The sequence below is a fragment of the Pseudopipra pipra genome, chromosome 1 (assembly GCF_036250125.1).
Source record: "Pseudopipra pipra isolate bDixPip1 chromosome 1, bDixPip1.hap1, whole genome shotgun sequence".
Classification (NCBI taxonomy): Eukaryota; Metazoa; Chordata; class Aves; order Passeriformes; family Pipridae; genus Pseudopipra; species Pseudopipra pipra.
This window is the reverse complement of record NC_087549.1, coordinates 125,800,989-125,817,782: the sequence shown is the minus strand read 5'-3', so window position 1 is coordinate 125,817,782 and position 16,794 is coordinate 125,800,989. Positions and strand designations below refer to the sequence as shown.

The 16,794-nt window shown below is 41.8% G+C and overlaps 1 protein-coding gene across 1 annotated transcript in view; it reads left to right on the top strand.

Moving 5' to 3' along the window:
• The first annotated feature begins 6 nt into the window (after positions 1–6).
• The window catches only part of BZW2 (basic leucine zipper and W2 domains 2), a 53,764-nt gene continuing 36,976 nt past the window's right edge, over positions 7–16,794 (top strand). Inside the window, exon 1 of the mRNA XM_064675894.1 lies at positions 7–353. The gene's annotated coding sequence lies outside the window, so the exon portion shown is untranslated. The remainder of the gene's footprint in view (positions 354–16,794) is intronic.

Here is a 16,794-nt window from a genome sequence, read left to right as displayed (position 1 = left end):
GGCCGGCCCTGGGGCGAACCATTCCCGCCTGGGCATGGGGGGCACTGCGTGCGGGCGCTCCCCTCCGCCGGCCGCCCCTCTCGGCGTTGCCGCTGAGAAGGACCACTCCCCTCTTTTCCATCATTTTCAACTTGAGAAACGCGTTCTGGTTTTCTTTCGTCTCCCTTTTTTGGCTTCCGCGCGTCTTCCCTTCCGTTCCTCCCCCCCCGGGGAGGTGCCGGGAGTGGTGCGGGCGGGCGGAGGCGCCCGTGTGTCAATGTGTCCGTCCTTCACTCCTCCATTGTCTCTCGCCGTCGCTGCCGCCGCCGCGCTCGCTCGCCCTCCCCGCCCCGGACCGCGCAACCACCCGACAGGTGCGGCCGGGAAGGGAGAGCGCCAGGCGGGGGCCGCGCCGGAGCCCCGCGGCGGCGCTGCCCGGGCGGCTGCGGCTGCGGTGGGGCAGCTCCGGGCGGACGGGCGGGCGCGGCGGCCATGGCGGGGCAGGGCGGGCGGCGGCACAGCCCCAGTGCCGGGGCAGGTCCGCGGGTCTGGAAACGCCGCCGTCCGCGGGTGTGCGGGGCCCCCGCACGGGCGGCGCCGGGTCCGCTGCGGGAGGGCGGCGGTGCGCGGTCTGGTGCCCGCCGGCTCTTCCCTCCGCGATCCTGCTTTTCTGCCTTTTTATGGCATCGGATTGTGGGGTAGAGGTTGTTTTTTTCCAAGGCAGGAAAAGCGGTTTGTTCGGCTAAAGCGGCCGAGTGGAGCCGTGGCTCTGCCGCGGCATCGTGTCTCCGGGAGGAAGCGGGCGTTGATGGATCGGGAAGGGAAGTAACGAGCTCGGGGTGTTCAGAGCGGTGCCTTTTGTTGGCGCCTTTCTAAAATTAAACTGTCGGTGGAAAAATGATCTTTGTTACGGATCCAACTTTCCACTCCTCCAGTTGAAGCTCGGTAGGCACTAGGACGATCCTGCGGATCTCCAGGGGACGGAGGCTGAGGTTTAACATCCGTGGTTTCTGCCTATGTTTGTACCAGAGGGAAAAGCTGGACCCTGATACTTGGTGCTGTCTTTTTGCCCTCCTTTGCCCTACTCTTCAATGTAGTTTTTTTGGTACCCTTTCTTTTAAAGAACCCATTTTTTCCCTGTAACTAAATTTTGAAGGCATAGCTTTATCAGCAAGATGATTATCTTTCTTTCCATAGTACTTGCAGGTCATCTCATGGTTACTTAGGTATTGGAATTTCTTTCTGAAATACTAATCTTGCTCTGTATTTTGACATCTGTTAATGGCTTGACTGACTTTCAGAAATGGTGAAGTCCCATTGTTTGCTTCCTGGTTCAGGGAAGAGCATGCTCTCTGAGTATAGTGGATCTTCATAACTGGGTACAAAACCAAAATGTGATACACTTCTATTTTAACAAAACAGCAAAATTATGTTTTCATGATTTTAAAAATCGTGGAAGTACAGGAGCATACCACCATCTAATTTTACTTACATCAACAAGTGTAAATCACATAGATTGCTTTGGAGTTCATATTATAACAGATTCCCTTGAGGGGTTTTTTTGTGACAAAACAAAAATGCCTTGAAATACCCTCAAAGCATTGCCTAAAAGTAAAAGTGCTTTTAATATTCTGATCCAGAAAAATATCCCTATGTGGTGCTAACAGAATTCTGTCACTGGCTCAACATGAAGGCTGAAATTAGGCTTTAAGTGCTCTTTTGTTGGTTCACAGCAGGGTGTGACTTTTACCTGCTGTGAACAAATTTTGTGATATTACAGTGCACTGATAATGTCTGTGACACTATTAAATAACAAGTGCCTTCAAATTTCCTTTCATATTCCAGAAAAAATCCCCCAAACGTGTTAGGCATGCAATGTACAAAAGTATGCATATTATATTCCCTTTTTTTAAATATGAAAATGTCAGTACTGTCATTGCACCCTAGCTTGCAGAGTGAACAGGCAATCAGTTTTTCCTTGGCGGCGTCACTGGAGCTCACTTGGTGAGTAAGGTTGCAGGAGTGCTTCATCTGCAAGGGTAATAAAATAACACTAGTTAAAAATGTTGCTCGCTCTTACCTGTGGAAGGACTGTATGACCTTCAATCCTGTAATATGCAGGCATTTCACAATCTTCAGTTCATCCTTGTGAGATTGTGATGAGGTAATAAAGTGGTGTTGCCTCCATTTTGTGAACATAATCTGAAGCATGGAGGCAACAAGTGATTTTTTTCAAGGCAGTGCAGAGAGTGAGTGTCAGGGCAGGCAACTGGAATGTGAAAATGTAGGTTCTGTACCTTTGTGTCTTGTCCCTTAATACATTTATCTGCTGCATCTGTTTGTTTTACATATTTAAGTTGTGGGTATTACTGTTTGGTAATTAATCATTTACGTTTTGGGTATTACAGAGGGAGAAGGAAATGTTAACCTCACTGTGACTGAGGATATTTTTTTGATTTAAAAAGATTAAGTGTTCATATTAAAAATTCCTTATTTCCTCATCAGGTGATACATGTGATACATGTGATTTGTGAAAGTGGGGACCAGTGGGGACATTTTTCCCCAGTGGTTTGCTGGTTCTGGTGCGTGCAGGTGCGTTAGTGGGGATTTGTGATGGCTATTGTTAACAGTGTATAGGTGATCCTAAATGCCTGACACTTTCTGCAGTTGTTGAGAGCAACATTCGTGCAAGAAAATAATAAGTATTTCTTTAATTAAGGAACATTTGTTTTTGGTGAATGTACAAAACAGTAAGCTTTTTCTTGGATCAAGCTGGGGGAGAAGACTGTCCTGTGCCCTGGAGAGTGCACCATGAAATGCTCAGTCTTTGGACATAGAAGAGAGGAAAATGAAATGCTCAACTGGTTTCACTGGTTTTAAGCTGTTTTCTCTGAAATGACCACATGTGTCATTCACTTGTGTCTTGGAGGCTTGCTAGAATTATGGCTGTGTACTCTGCTGCTCTGCTAATGGTAGCAGGGGTCAAATATCCTATAGCCTCTCTCCGTGCCTGGGCCTGTCAGGATCAGAAACTTGGTCTGACTCACTACATTTTGTCTAGGGGAAAATAAAATAATAGGTCAAACAAATACTCGTATTTCTGTGACTTATTCTTCTAGCTTACATCTCACTGGTTCACTGCTAGGGATTTCCTTAACAAAACGTGGTGTCTGTGTTTACCTTCATATTTGATAGCCTGTGGTAAGTTTTTTGAATTTAGGTAAATTGTGTGTATGCAGCATCCTGTGATTATAACTTTCACGATTGCTTGAAAGAGGACCCCTTTTTACTTGTTTTTGGACTTAGTACTTCATGGTTTCCTTTGATCCCCCAACCTCCAGTTCCTGTTTCGGGAGACAATGAGTCCTGTTCACCTTTGACATGCAGTCATGCCTTGACAGAGCTGTGTTATCCCTGCCACTGTCTTTTGTGAAGTTGAAGTCTTAGGACTATTTAGTCGTTCCTATGTAAAAGCCATTTCATATGGTTGCCAAGTGTGTTTTTGTGAAATGGTTCTGCCTCCTGCATGGCCTGGGCTATAGGAAATATCCTTCGAGTGGAGCTGAGCTTTGCAGACAGACCCCCACTGGGTTTTGGTCCTGCTGTCTCCAATCCTTATAATTATATCCTGGCCAAAGTTAAGAGGATCTAATAGGATTATTCATTTAGATCAATTCAAGTTCATGCAAGTTCAAGGGTTTTTTATTGCTAGAAACATCCTGTTTTTAAATCTCAGATCTCACAAATAGCAATCTGTGGATAGGTTGCTTCCCCCCTCCCCGCCCAGTTGATTGGCATTGTATAACTCTGACTTCCTTAAGTATTTTTATTTTATTTTACGTGGGGTTTTTTTTCAGTTTTTATCTAATTTTGGATCTCAGCACAGCCACTTGATCCTTGATGTGATCTGTCAGCATTGCTCAGGCGTGTTTGTACCTGAAGGTAGACTATAAAAAGACCACAAAAGAATAACTGAAACTGGGGAGCACCAATGCGTGTTGGAACACAATTGGTATAACCACAATAGCTATACACAAGGTATTCCCATAGCTAAGATGCATACTGAGACATGGATAGGGATTCTCATCTGCTACCTATTCCCTGTGGGACCTTGCACAAAGTTAGGTTTTCTTTACACTCTGCAAAATCTGAGATACTGTTAGGTCAGATGGAGAAGTTTTGTATGGAGATCAATTACAGTTATTGCAGACTCATAGTAGCAGACTAGCAAGATTATTGCTTTTAGTCAGCCTGTAAGAAGGATGGATTGCCTCTGGTGAGAATTAGGAGTGAGTACAAACAGGAAATACTAGACACAGTCTGGGACAGAGAGGTTGGCCAGGGATACAGGAAGGAAGCGTCTCCTGTGATGTCCTAAATCTCAAGGAGTTACACCCTTCTACAACTCTTTCAACTACCGCAGGCAGAGCAATTAAATATGGCTTTGGGGTTGTACTTCTTTGTAATAACCACTGTTTCATGTGTTTTCCTTAAATGTGTTTTCATGCAGAAAAAGAAGTCTAAGCGGTTCAACGGTTTGTAATTTGCAAGCTAAAGTAATCCTTTCATTTTGGATTTTGTTTCCATAAATAAAATCCTCTAGTTCTCTAGAAATGTTTTTAAGAGGGAAGATTCATTCAGTGCATTCAAGTTAAACGTTAGTTGTTTTTCTTCTGATAAGACACAGGGTTGAAATCTTGGGAAAATACTACTGAACGTTAGCAGACACAGGGCTTGTCATTTATTTTCACTACCATTTCATTCCTTGAATGATAGAAAATTAGCAAAACAAAGTATGCTATTTGTTTTAAATGCTCAAGGAGTCAACCCTCTAGAAAGAAGAGGGGATGGGATGGTGAGTTTCTTTTCAGTCTACAACCTTCTCTGTATGCACCAATATTGATATGAGTTTAGTATGAGTCTTTTTGCTGCACCTCTTCGAGGTCTGTTTTGTCAAATCACTTCTGTCTTAGGTCTGCTTTGATTACGTTGTCTTAATGTGTGGTTTCCTGTGACTGAGACCTGAGGATCCCAAAATCGTCAACCAGTGCTATTGGAGCCCAGTTTTGGGCTGTTGAATACCATATTCTGCCAAGATGTTTGTGGTTTTTTTCACCTGCATTTCATGTGAAAAGAGCCCCCAGTCAGTGTTTCCCCAGGGCCATGTGAATCTTTGGCTCTGCCCTTGAGATTTATCATCCTTCACATCAGTCTCAGCTCCCTGCACAGCACGTGGAAACACCTGCTTCTTCGGTGCTCGAGCATGTGCTCAAGGTCTTTTGCCAGGTGTTGGGTTTGGCTGTCTTGTTTTGTGGAGCTTTATTAGAAGGCTTCTTGAATTAGAGAACAGAAAGCATAATTCTCTAGAGGAGTCAAGGGAAGGGCTTTATTTTGTCAGTTTTATTCCTATTAAAATGTTTATTGGTGTATGCTAAAAAAAATGCCTTTTTCCAAATGTGCCCTGCCATCAGTATGTCAATTTATTTGCATTGCTGTTGTGCCTCCAAGATCCTTCATTAGGACTGGTTGTTTAGTGACCTACGCTGCAAAATCATCAAGACATTGGACTGTCAGGTCTCTCCTGTGAGGAAGTTGGGTGATTCTTGAACGTTTATTTGTGAGCAGTGGTCCCCAGCTCCCTGAAGCCAAATGTGTCAAACCAAAGCATTTCATAGGTAGCCTGTCTGATGCTAGGATTAGTTTAGTAGTTTAGTGCCCTTCCTAAGTTGTATTTTGTTTCCTGGGTATAGGAAGGCCTGATTCTGTCCCCATTTTCCTTTGTCCTGTCAGTTTAAACAGTTGTTGACCTTTTCAGTGGTATCAGCTCTGCAAAAGCAGTGTTATGGTATGAGGAGACATACCATAACAAAAAGCCCTCTGAAGCTGAGGGAGAGCAAAATGTTGGTGATGGGAACAAGAGCACTGTCTTCCTAGTGCCACATTCCCCATTTATTATTTTCAACGTACTTTTTCATTATTTGTTTGTAATCCCAATATAAGTTACTCAATTCCTGTTGAAAAGTAGGCTATTACATTACTGAATAAACTACCTTAACTTGTGCCCTTAGCAATTGGTTAATAAAGGCCCATATCAACATATTCTTAATCTGAAATATCAACTTTATTTTTGAAGCATTGTCAAGGATAGCAAAAAAAACCCCACCTATTGCAAAGCCCCCAATTGAAAGTCATATTGAATATCTGCTCTCTTCTAGAATTAAGAAAAAATTAATTTATGTTGGCACTTCTACTATCTTTGCATTTGTATCCTCCATTAGCAAAGAACATATGACAGTTAAACTCTCCAGAGAGTATCAAACTAGGAAGAGCAACATTTGAGGTGGGATGCAAAGGCTTTGGTCTGCGTGGTCTTCAGCAGTCAGTTCATTGACTTGGAGAGTTTGACTGTGTCCATGATTGAACAGCTCAACATCTTGGGATTTCGCATCAATTCACTTTTTAAAATTAGAATTTTTTTTATTTTCCTCATTTTATGATAGATGCAGTAGCTGTTAACAATTTTTTGGTTGTTAAAGAGCTTCTCTTCCTTTTAAAAGGAGAGGCAGTGTAGAACTGAAAGGTGTGTGCCCCTTTTCCACTGGAAGTTCATGTATTTTGTAGAATGTTTTTCTAGATACACATTCAAGAGCCCAAGGTTGACTGGCATGTCCTTCTGAAGCCTCGGAGAGACCAGACAAGCCTTTCATTGTGGTTTCTCAGTCCAGAAAAAAAAAAAACCTTTAGCTGTCTCATTAGAAAACATTTTAAATTCTTTATATCTTGCATCCTCATAGGAAGTGAGTTGTAGAAATCTAATGTAGCTTTTATTGTTCTTGCTCTCTTTTATGTAGATGTATCGCATACAGCTACAAATACACATTCCATGGAACCTTTATTGAGTTATCTGCAGAAGTAGGTTGCTGATATTGGTCTTTTCAGTGCATGAACAGTGATGCTGTAAACAAGGAAATAGATTTCCCTGTTAATAGTGTCAAATAGCATTGTGCCAAGCTGACATTGATATAGTCCAAACAACCACAAAGTGCACAAGTGCTTTCTCTGAAGGAAGCCAGGCTATTTGGCATAGTGATGTTTTATGTCCTTTAAAAAAGATACTAAACCAGTTAGAAATCCATAACTCCTGCAGTACTGTCGGCTTCAGAAACTGAATTGGGTGTGGGTGGGTGGCTGTGGTCTTATGCTGAGCCTATTCTCACAGCATATTTGGGGTACTCTGGATTTTGAAACTTCTCAGCCAGCAATGAAAATTCTGTGAATCGTTTCAGAAAGGTAAACAAGCAGGTCTGCTGAATTAACTATAGAACTGAATAATATACCAATAGTAATTGCCCTATAGTTAATTTTGGGTGGGTAATTAAACTCTTAACTCTGCCTGAGATGTTTATAGGCATCACTGACTTTCACACAGATGGCCAATCTGCAGGTGTGAAGTTTGATCTGGTTCGGATATCTAAAAAGTGCCTAAAGCTGAAGCTGTGAAGTTGTTCACCCATTTCACTCTAAGATGGGCAAGCAGAATATTTTAGACTAGCTGTTTTCTGGAAATGTTTATGTTTCTCCTCATGGTGAAAAGAGGCAAGGATTGCGGGGTCAGACCGAGATGTCTGTTGCCGTTCATTTTTAAAGTTGGGTCAAACGCACCCCATTTTTGGGTTCTGACAGTTGGCTGTTTGTTTGAGAAAAGTGGATATGGGTTTTGGCTTAGCTGATTGCCTTGTGAAATCATGGACAGTGAAATAGGAAGTGATCCTCAAACCCAATAGTATCAATTAAATTGCTGGGTTTGCATTGAACTGGGCTGACTGACCGCTGTCCATGCTTCCATTACCAGTGTGTGGGCACAATGTGCTGCAGTGTATCCAGCACTGCCAGCTGCCCCTGTGATGGAGTGGGGTAAAATATTATATACCTGCTCTGGTCTACATCTGGGTGAAACAGATGTCTCAATGACTTCTAGCTTCTTGTGATGTGATTATGCTGTTAGGAGATGATGCTAATACTGGAAAATAGATACAAATTATTGACACAACCGGCTAGTTACTCTATTTTTTTTCTAGCTCACATCATTTGCATTGCTTCTTTATTTGACTTCCTTTCATGGCAGTGTTTCTTAATTCTGAGATTTTGGCTACCTGTGTATATAAATTATTTTTGAGAACTGAGTTTTCATCTGAGTGCAATTATTATCAAAATTGCTTATAACTTTTTGAGAAGCAAAACTATTGTGATGCATTCATAATAGCCATTGTTTGAAATGTTGTGTTTATAGATAGACTGTGAATTCTTTGGGTTTAGTGTGGTGGAATTAAAAGTTTTCTGAGTCTGGATTACCAACAAAGACATATTCTTGGGTTTATGCATTTATGTTTTCAGATAAGTGTTGCATTTAATGTCAATTATGTCTGGATAAAGCGTGGAAAAAGATCAAGAAAAGCAAAGTTGAACTGTTAACATTGAGAGAAGATGTGGTGCTTTGAGCACTTCTGTGACTGTGTCTGTGCATGGTGTACCAAAATAAGGGAAACATGATTGCTTAGCATTTGAGTCTTTCGTTACCAACCCAAGACTGATCTCCCAGTTCTGATATGTGAGTAGTGTCAGAGTCCAGTACTCTCTGATCAGCAAATTTTAGATATTCCACATGTGGAGGATGTGATGTTCAATATCTAATTTCCTCATCTGGAGATAGTTGATATTACATGGGATATATGATTTAGCAGAGTAATACAGATAATGCTGAAAACATAATACAGTTTTAAATGCACGTAACAAAGTAAAGCAATTGCAATACACAGTTCAATCATAATATCGATGTGGTTGCTATTATTAGTCTCTACAGTGCTCACTGGGCACGATGCTGGGCATTCGCAATCATTGGGAAGAAACATTGGTGGGTTGAATCACAATATTCTGTACAGACTGGCTCAAAACTTTTTGTTTTCATCACTGAAGATAACTAGTTTGAATGTTTTCTCTCATCTTAGAAGAAGCAACGTGAAGTCCAACTACAAAACTGGTAGTACAACAAGCTGACCCAGGACAGTCCTCTTGGGATTTTTGTTTTACTTCTCTTTCTCACCTGGCCTTACTCAGTTGCCACCCAGCTCTGAGTGCTGTTGCCATAATACACCCAAGTGGAGTATGCTGTCATGGGCGAGTAATGCTTGTCTTGTGTGTTTGTGGATTTAAGAGAGCACCTTCTCATGCCAAAGCTTGGCTTACTGGTAGAAATTTACCTTTGGTCTTGAGTTTCGTCTCTGAAAGTGGCCTGCAGTATTGGGTAGATGTGAAGATAAAACAAAAAAAAAGAATGGGGAGGTAGGAGAATGTGGTGGTATGAATTTCTGCATTTCTTTCTTTCATGCCCTTGTCAAAACCACAGCAATTTTCAAACTTAGAAGGTTTTATCATCCCTGTTTTTAATAGCCTTGGTAGACTCTTCTTCCATGAATTAATCTAAGAGCTTCCAGGCCTCCACATAGAGGTGAAGAAGTGCCTTTCTGAAGTAAACCTGAGAGCACCAGGTATATGAGCTGCCAAGCGATGGGTAGGATAGCGAGTGCCCTTTCTCTGTGTGCTCAGTCTGTAATAGTTATTTTTCTGACTCACCTAAAAAGTAGTTGATTTTGTAGGCACCGCGTGCCATATACTGTTGGGTGGGCTTTGTTTCTTGTTTTTCCCAACACCTATTGGATATGAATCAGTATCTGTTGCCATAGAATTCTCTTAGCTTGATCTGAGAGGAATTGTACCCATGACTACCTAGAAAATAATTGCTGGTTGAAGCAGTCTGAGCACTGACTGCTTTATTCCTCACTTCAGGACTTTGTTCACCAAAACTAGTGTGTTCTGTCAAAATGTTCAACCTGCCCTGCAGAGGAAGAAGCAGCCACAGGGAACATGGTGTTGCTTTTGGGATGCAGAGTGATACAAGTCAGTTATGGACTCTTTTTGTCCAAGTGAATGCTGCTAACAGCATAATTGGTGTTAGCTGGTATGTTTGGAATACTTGACATGGTGCAAAGCATTGTGCCCTTTGTGCCATCTCTTCGTGCCAGAAAGATCAGAATTCAGATATCTGGAAGCTGATTCAATTTTCTGCAGGTAAAAAACTGTGCATTACCTTGGTGAACTCTTTGCACCATACTTTGAAGAAATAATTAGGGAGGTCTAAATTGAAACTTGCTTTAATGCTTACAGCAGTTGTTCTGTCAAAGCCAAGGCCTTCACTACTTGCAAGTGTGTAGGAGGTGCTGGCTATTAATATATCCCTCCTCCAATTACTGTATTTAGTTCATGAAATAATAAACTGTTAGCAACTGGGAGGCATTGCTTTCTGGAGAATGCAGAGATTGTATTTATTTTTTTTTTTAATCTTAGCCTTTGTAATTTTGAAGGCAGTTTTGGATTTTCAGGTGCTGCAGTGCTGTGTCCTTCTGCTCTTCCTGCAGTGGCCTTTATTACTGAACTGTTTTGTATTGTCTTGTATCTGACAAAATTCACCACTTGGAATGAAGCTTCTCTGGTAATTCTTTTGACATGTCTTCTTCCAAATACTTGTGTATATTGGTTTATTGGAGACCTAGTTCAAGGGGACCCTATAAAGTAACTCCATTAATGATTTTTTGCAGGTGTACTGTGAACAGTGGCTGCTGCAGTTTCTTTGCCAAACATTATTGAAGGCTTGAGCTAAGTTGCAGCAGTACCTTTATAAAAATGTTTTTGCAGAATTTCAACTATACCATTTTTCCTGTAGTGAAATCATCTCTACTGCAATTGCTGAGACAATAATTCTTTTCAGGATAAACAGGGCATCCAATGTCCCTCTGAATTCAAGAATCCTGTTCTAACATTTACACAGTCCATTGAAAGTGTAAATGTATACGGTATCTTGTATAAGGAAAAAACCTTGTTAGCTTTGGAAGAGTATTGTCTTCCTCTTGTTTTCTCAGTTCACCTGACCCGGATCTCTGCCAATCCTTTTTATCTCCTTCTTTTTCTAAGAGGTTTTCCCGTTGCCAAGGCATGCAAGCTTGGAGTTGGATGACTAGCCATCACCTTAAAATGATTGTTAATTGGATATGAATTGATCTGTAGCAATACCCCATCTCCATTATCTCAGCCTACTCCAGTTAAGAGCACAGCGCCTAAGAGAGCTCTCAGCAGTGAGAAAAGCTCCTACTAATACCTTGTCCTTGAAGAATTACATCTAATTCCTCCTCTTCAGTTGCTGAAAGAAACCTTGTTACTGAAAGACAACATTATGTGTGTCAGCCTGAGTGTGTTATTATTTTCTTGACTTGTATTTCTACCTGTCAGTTGTATTTTTTCTTTCTCTGACTTTGCCATGACTAATGCATTTTTCATATGATTGCTAGTTACAACACAGAGAAGTCCTTTGTCTTGGTGCTTCAGTTTACAGTTCTCTTGACATTCTGAAGTGCATCTGGAGTGCTTCAGGAGTCTTATTCATCTGAGCCACTTCTGTAGAAATTTTTGGTTAATGACATAAAAAGTACCCAATCTCCTGAAATAGGTGCAGTGAGGTGAATCTCTAATGCAGTGTGTGATTGTACATTCATTGATGGCAGTGGGAAGTGGGTTTTTTTGACTGTTTTTCAAGAAACGTCTTCCTACGCATCCCAGTTTAGCAGTTAGGTGTTGTGATTTATGGTGCAAACTTTGGTGAGTCTGTCTTCTCATTTTTTTTCTTGGCTTAGAGTCGTGGAAAAGACCTGTAAGATCATTGAGTCCAGCTATTAACCCAGCACAGCCATGGCCATCACTAAACCATGTCCTTAGGTGCCACATGCACACGTGTTTTAAATACCTCCAGGGATGGTGACTCCACCACTTCCCTGGGCAGCCTATGCCAATACTTTACAACCCTTTCACTGAAGAAATTTTTCCTAATATTCAATTTAAACCTCCCCTGGCACAACTTAAGTCCATTTCCTCATGTCCTGCCACTTATTACTTGGAAGGAGAGACTAGGCCCTGCCTGGCTACAACCTACCGAGGTAGCTGCAAAGATCAGTAAGGTCTTCCCTCAGCCTCCTTTTCTTCAAGATAACTACTCTCAGGCTGCCTGCACAGTTCTTGGCTGGAGAATCTTGCATGAGCATAGGTTTTTATTTTTTATTTAGTTCGTAGTAAGTTTCATTGTCTTTAGGTATTTGTTGTACTTCCTGCAGAATGAAACCAATTCCACTTGTTTCATGTCTTTGTTTTCTCTCTCCCACCAGGCATACTAATAAAGAACTAGTACTTTTATTGCAGTAGATACTTTTTACTGTGGACAAACACTGTTCTGTGATGAAAAAATAAACATTTAAAAAAAATTAAGTGCCTTGAATGCTTCTAGAAGGCTCATTTGGGAAAGACAGGGCATTCAGTGTGTGTTGAAAACCTGCTACAACACTGTCTTAAGATTATGTACATGATAGCCACTGGTGACTAGGGCATGCTTACAAGTATACAATCAAAGGTATTTTCAGCGGTAAATATGTGGATTAGCAATATGCTTATTTCTTGTAAATATTAAAAAACAAGGTTGCTTGTATTTACCCTGCACATCCTTACATGGCTGCTTAGTCCCTGCTTGTTGCTGTTGTGCAATAAAATCAGTGAGGTGATTTTAATGTGGTGAGAGCGTGGCTCTGGCTTTACTGTGCCTAGTGAATGGCACCTTAGGAATAAAGATTTCATAAACATTGTAACTGGGGGCAAAACAGCAAGATAAACCTTGTGGCTGCCAGTGTTGCCTTTCCTGGTGATTTGTGCCATGGTTGACATTACAGACCTCCAGCTTATCAGTGACTTCTTAAAAAAAACCCCTATGTTTTAGGAACAGGGGGCAAGAGTCAGAAAGTACTGATGAAATGGCACAAGTCAACCTGCACAGAGAAAACCTGGTGTGTCTCACTAAGTGTAGGTGCTTGGTCTTGCCATCTCCCCAGATGTGCAATGAAGGAGAGGAGAGGTAGCTTCTTAACACCACTCTGGTCCTGTTCTGAGCACTTGGGATCCTGCGAAGCAGAAGATAGAGCTGCTTATTTTCTTATTTTTCAACAGTATCAAAGCGAGCTTTTAGCAGGAGATAGGGAATATTGGACCTACTCTTCACGTTGTGGGCTAGCCATTGTACTGCCTTGAATATGGAAATAAAGCACTTTTCCTTCACACTGACCAATCCTGGGAAATGTCAGGAGCTGAGGTGGATTTCAGAGCTTTATGAGGGTGCAAAAACTGTATTAAAGCAGCAGATGCTTCACAGCTGTCTCAGCAGTGAACACTGCAGCAAACATGTAGGCTGCGTGACCAATGTGCAGTGGGATCACTTGCCACACCCGAGTGTTGGGAAGTGCTTGTGGAAAAGGAGGACTGTAAGAGTCCCCAGAGGGACTCAGTGTCCCAGTGGAAAGTGGGAAGCCTGATGAGGATTTGGCGAGAACCGGTGGCTGCATTGCTTCTGCTCTGTCTTGTCGTCCCCTCACGTCGCTTTGTTCCTCTGTGCTGGTAATGATTTAAATGGTTTCCACCTACGGATTTTGTTGGCTCATAATCTAGCTGCCTGCTGCCTTCCCAGAGAGCAGAGACAGCTGCTGGCTGTGTGCTGACATGTTTCCTCTCCAGCAGAAGTGCAGGGGCAGCTCTTCCTCCGTGCTACTCAAGTTTGGTCATTTGCTCTTAATGTAACTTCTTGCCTTGCTGCTGGAAGAAGAGGAAAACCCGCTTTACCTGGAAGTGGAACTGTGAGAGGATGAAAATGCCCAGTAACATTGGTGGATGAAAAAGACCCAATAAAGCCTTTTAAAGTCCTTTTTAAAGTCCAGTAAAGTCCTAGATAGCCTTTGGAGAAAAAAAAAGATTGCCCTTGATTCGTAGGTTGGGGTGCTTCCTTCATAGCAACACACCCCATCTATGCTTCTATTTTATTTGACTTTTTGATGAGTGCCCCTGTCTTACATATCTCAACAAGGGAAGGAGATGGAAATAATTCCTGCCAAGCATCTGTTCCTGTGAAAGCTAGTGGTGGTGTGTTGGTGGTGCTCTGGCAGCTCTCTCCATCTCCCTGTCAGTCAAATGCCATTGGTGCCAGTCCCCACAGCAGCAGAGTCCTGTGGAGCAATGCTGCCAAAGCCACCCCTCCGCTGGGCCGCCCGAAGGGTCACTGCTTGCCCCCATGGGCTGTTTTTGGTGCTCTGTGTACATGAAGCCATAAAATCTTGCTAAGGACTTTAATAATGAACTGTTGTTCTTATGTTGTCTGGGATTGATTTCCCTCTCTCCATACCTAGGGCAGTGGAGTGTCGCTGCTGTGAAACAGTTGTTCCTGAATTCATCTGAGCATGTTAATGTTTGAAGAATCTCAGGTGATTCTGAGATTTTGGTTAAAGGAAGTATAAAATGATGCTTAGAAAAATCATATTGCTTTGAATAAAGGTTTTCAGTATTTTTTTTCTTAACTTTGTGCAATATGTTTCCAAGAACAAGTGCTTCCAGTATTTTAGTGTGGTAGAAACTTCAGCCTTACCAAGGTTTTAAATAATTCAGGAGTTAATCATAATAAAAATTTCCCTGTGGTATGGATAAAAGACTGCATTTTTCTAACTTGTTAAGCAAGTTCATAGTTGCTGAAGTTCTAAAGTAACTTCTACAATCTGTTGCGGATTTTTAAATTAATTTTATTAATTAATCCTGGATTTATTAATTAAAACTGTTACAGTTTTTATTAATTGTGTGAGAAGGATTGGTGGATTAAAGCAACTACTGTATAATACATGTCTAGTTGTCTACAACTGTAGATGTCCTTCCGTTTTATTTTAACTATGTAGGGTCTTTAGCATGTAAGTGAGGAGCAGCAATAGAGAAAGCTGAGCATGTGGACTTCAAGCACTTTCAGGAGAATGTACCAGCTCACCAACTTACGTATTTTTAAAGTATGAATCTGTTTTATACAAGCCTGTTAACAAGAGTGGGAGTGGAATTTGGGAGACTTAAGTCATGTATTTTTTATTTTCTGATGAATTTTGTAGCTGCAAGTTAGCAATTAGCAGGCTTAGACATTTGTGGTTTGTGTGAAAAATGAGCCGTTTTCCACAGTCCACACTGGAGTAAGTTGCCTGGTTCCGTACTGCTCTCTGACATTTGCTTGAGTATCAAGCAGTAAATCGAGAGTAAAACTTCCATTGCTGAGCCCCTCACATGTTCTGTAGAAGAGTGGAGTCTGTGAAAGGTATGAGCTCTCATTTTCACACTCGCTCATTTTCCTGCTGACAATTCATAGGAGTCCTGGAGGATGTTGGGCTGCAAGATCCAAGTTTAACTAGTGGTTTGGGTTTTCTTTTGGAGGCTATTTCCTTCCTACCTCTATCTGTCCTTAAGTTCTTTATTCTGTAACCATTATGATTTTTCTAGCTGCCATTTCAAAATTTGCTATTGGCTTTAGCCTGCCCAGATGCTGTACCTTTCAGAATGGAGAATATGTGTAATAGTTCAAGGCCTTGTGATTTCAAGGTTTTTTACAGCAACAAGACACCTGGCTGCACTCTGATGCAATCAAATGTGCTGTGCAAGTTTATATGCTGCCACCCTGAATTTACAATCTTCAGCCATTACTTTTGCCCTGTTGTTGGTGTGCTCTCGATTTAAAAAAAAAGTAAAAGAAAATCCAGGCATCTGTTGTGGTGGCAACAGCACTTTAAAATCTCATTTGCAGGAGCTGCTGCTATTTGTATTATAGATACATCCCGGGCTGTCATATAGATCACTGGGTTGGTTTTGCACAGCCTCATGCTGCCATTTCTTGATGAAAGATCCTGGGCCAGTGCTTGAGGCAGTGCCTTATAAAGCCAGACCCTCACTGTAGCAGATTAGAGCACAGTGCATGTAAAGCTAAATATAGAAGAAGGCATATCCTGTCTTCCTAGTAATTAACTATTAAAGAGTCTCTTCTGTTGTACTGAACCTCTGGTCATTAAATCTGCCACAAGTGGTGAGTTTTACTTTAACAACTTCTTTTTTTTTAAATCTTGTTCCCATCTGTCTTAAAGGACGTACTTTATATTCCCAGGGAACAGTCGTGTTCGATAGTCATGCTTCAGGTGCATGCAACTCTTGCAGTTTAAAAATACACTGCATCAAAGGGAAGGAGAAGACTGGTGCTAAAAATTTAGCATATGCATTTCTGCCTTTTATAGAAACTGGGAAACTGTACCAATATGGCTGCATCGAAGGCTTTTGTGTGTTCATTAAGGAAATGGGCACTGTGCATCCCAGCCTGATGGCATGTTTGTGCTCAGGAAGATCTGTGAACAAGCCGATTAATTCTTACCTGCTGCGTTGCTTGCTTGACGCTTTCTTTCCAAACCTCATGGGCTCCTGCCATCTCTTGGGCATTTTCAGACCCAGAACAAGGCGTACGATGTCCAGGCCAAGTATAAAAACAAATCAGAAATGCCTGGGTGAATGTTATAGATCAGTCTCTTTACAAATAACTGAAGGTCAGAAAGACAAACCAGACAAGCATGTCAAATCTAGCCTGGCACTGGCTAAAGGCTGGGCTATTGCTTATCCCTATAGACTGCTGGATTATCTGCCTAATTAACTTGGAAAGCACCTCCTGTTCTCTACCACTGAGACAGCTCAGGAGGGGAAAGAGTCTTTTGGGCTCTACTGTGAAGGGAGTCCTACAGCACTTTAAAAGATCCCGTGATATCATGGTTTGCCATGTTTGACTCTCTTTGCAGATGAACAAATAATTTTTCCTGAAGGCCATTCAGTGTTGCAGTT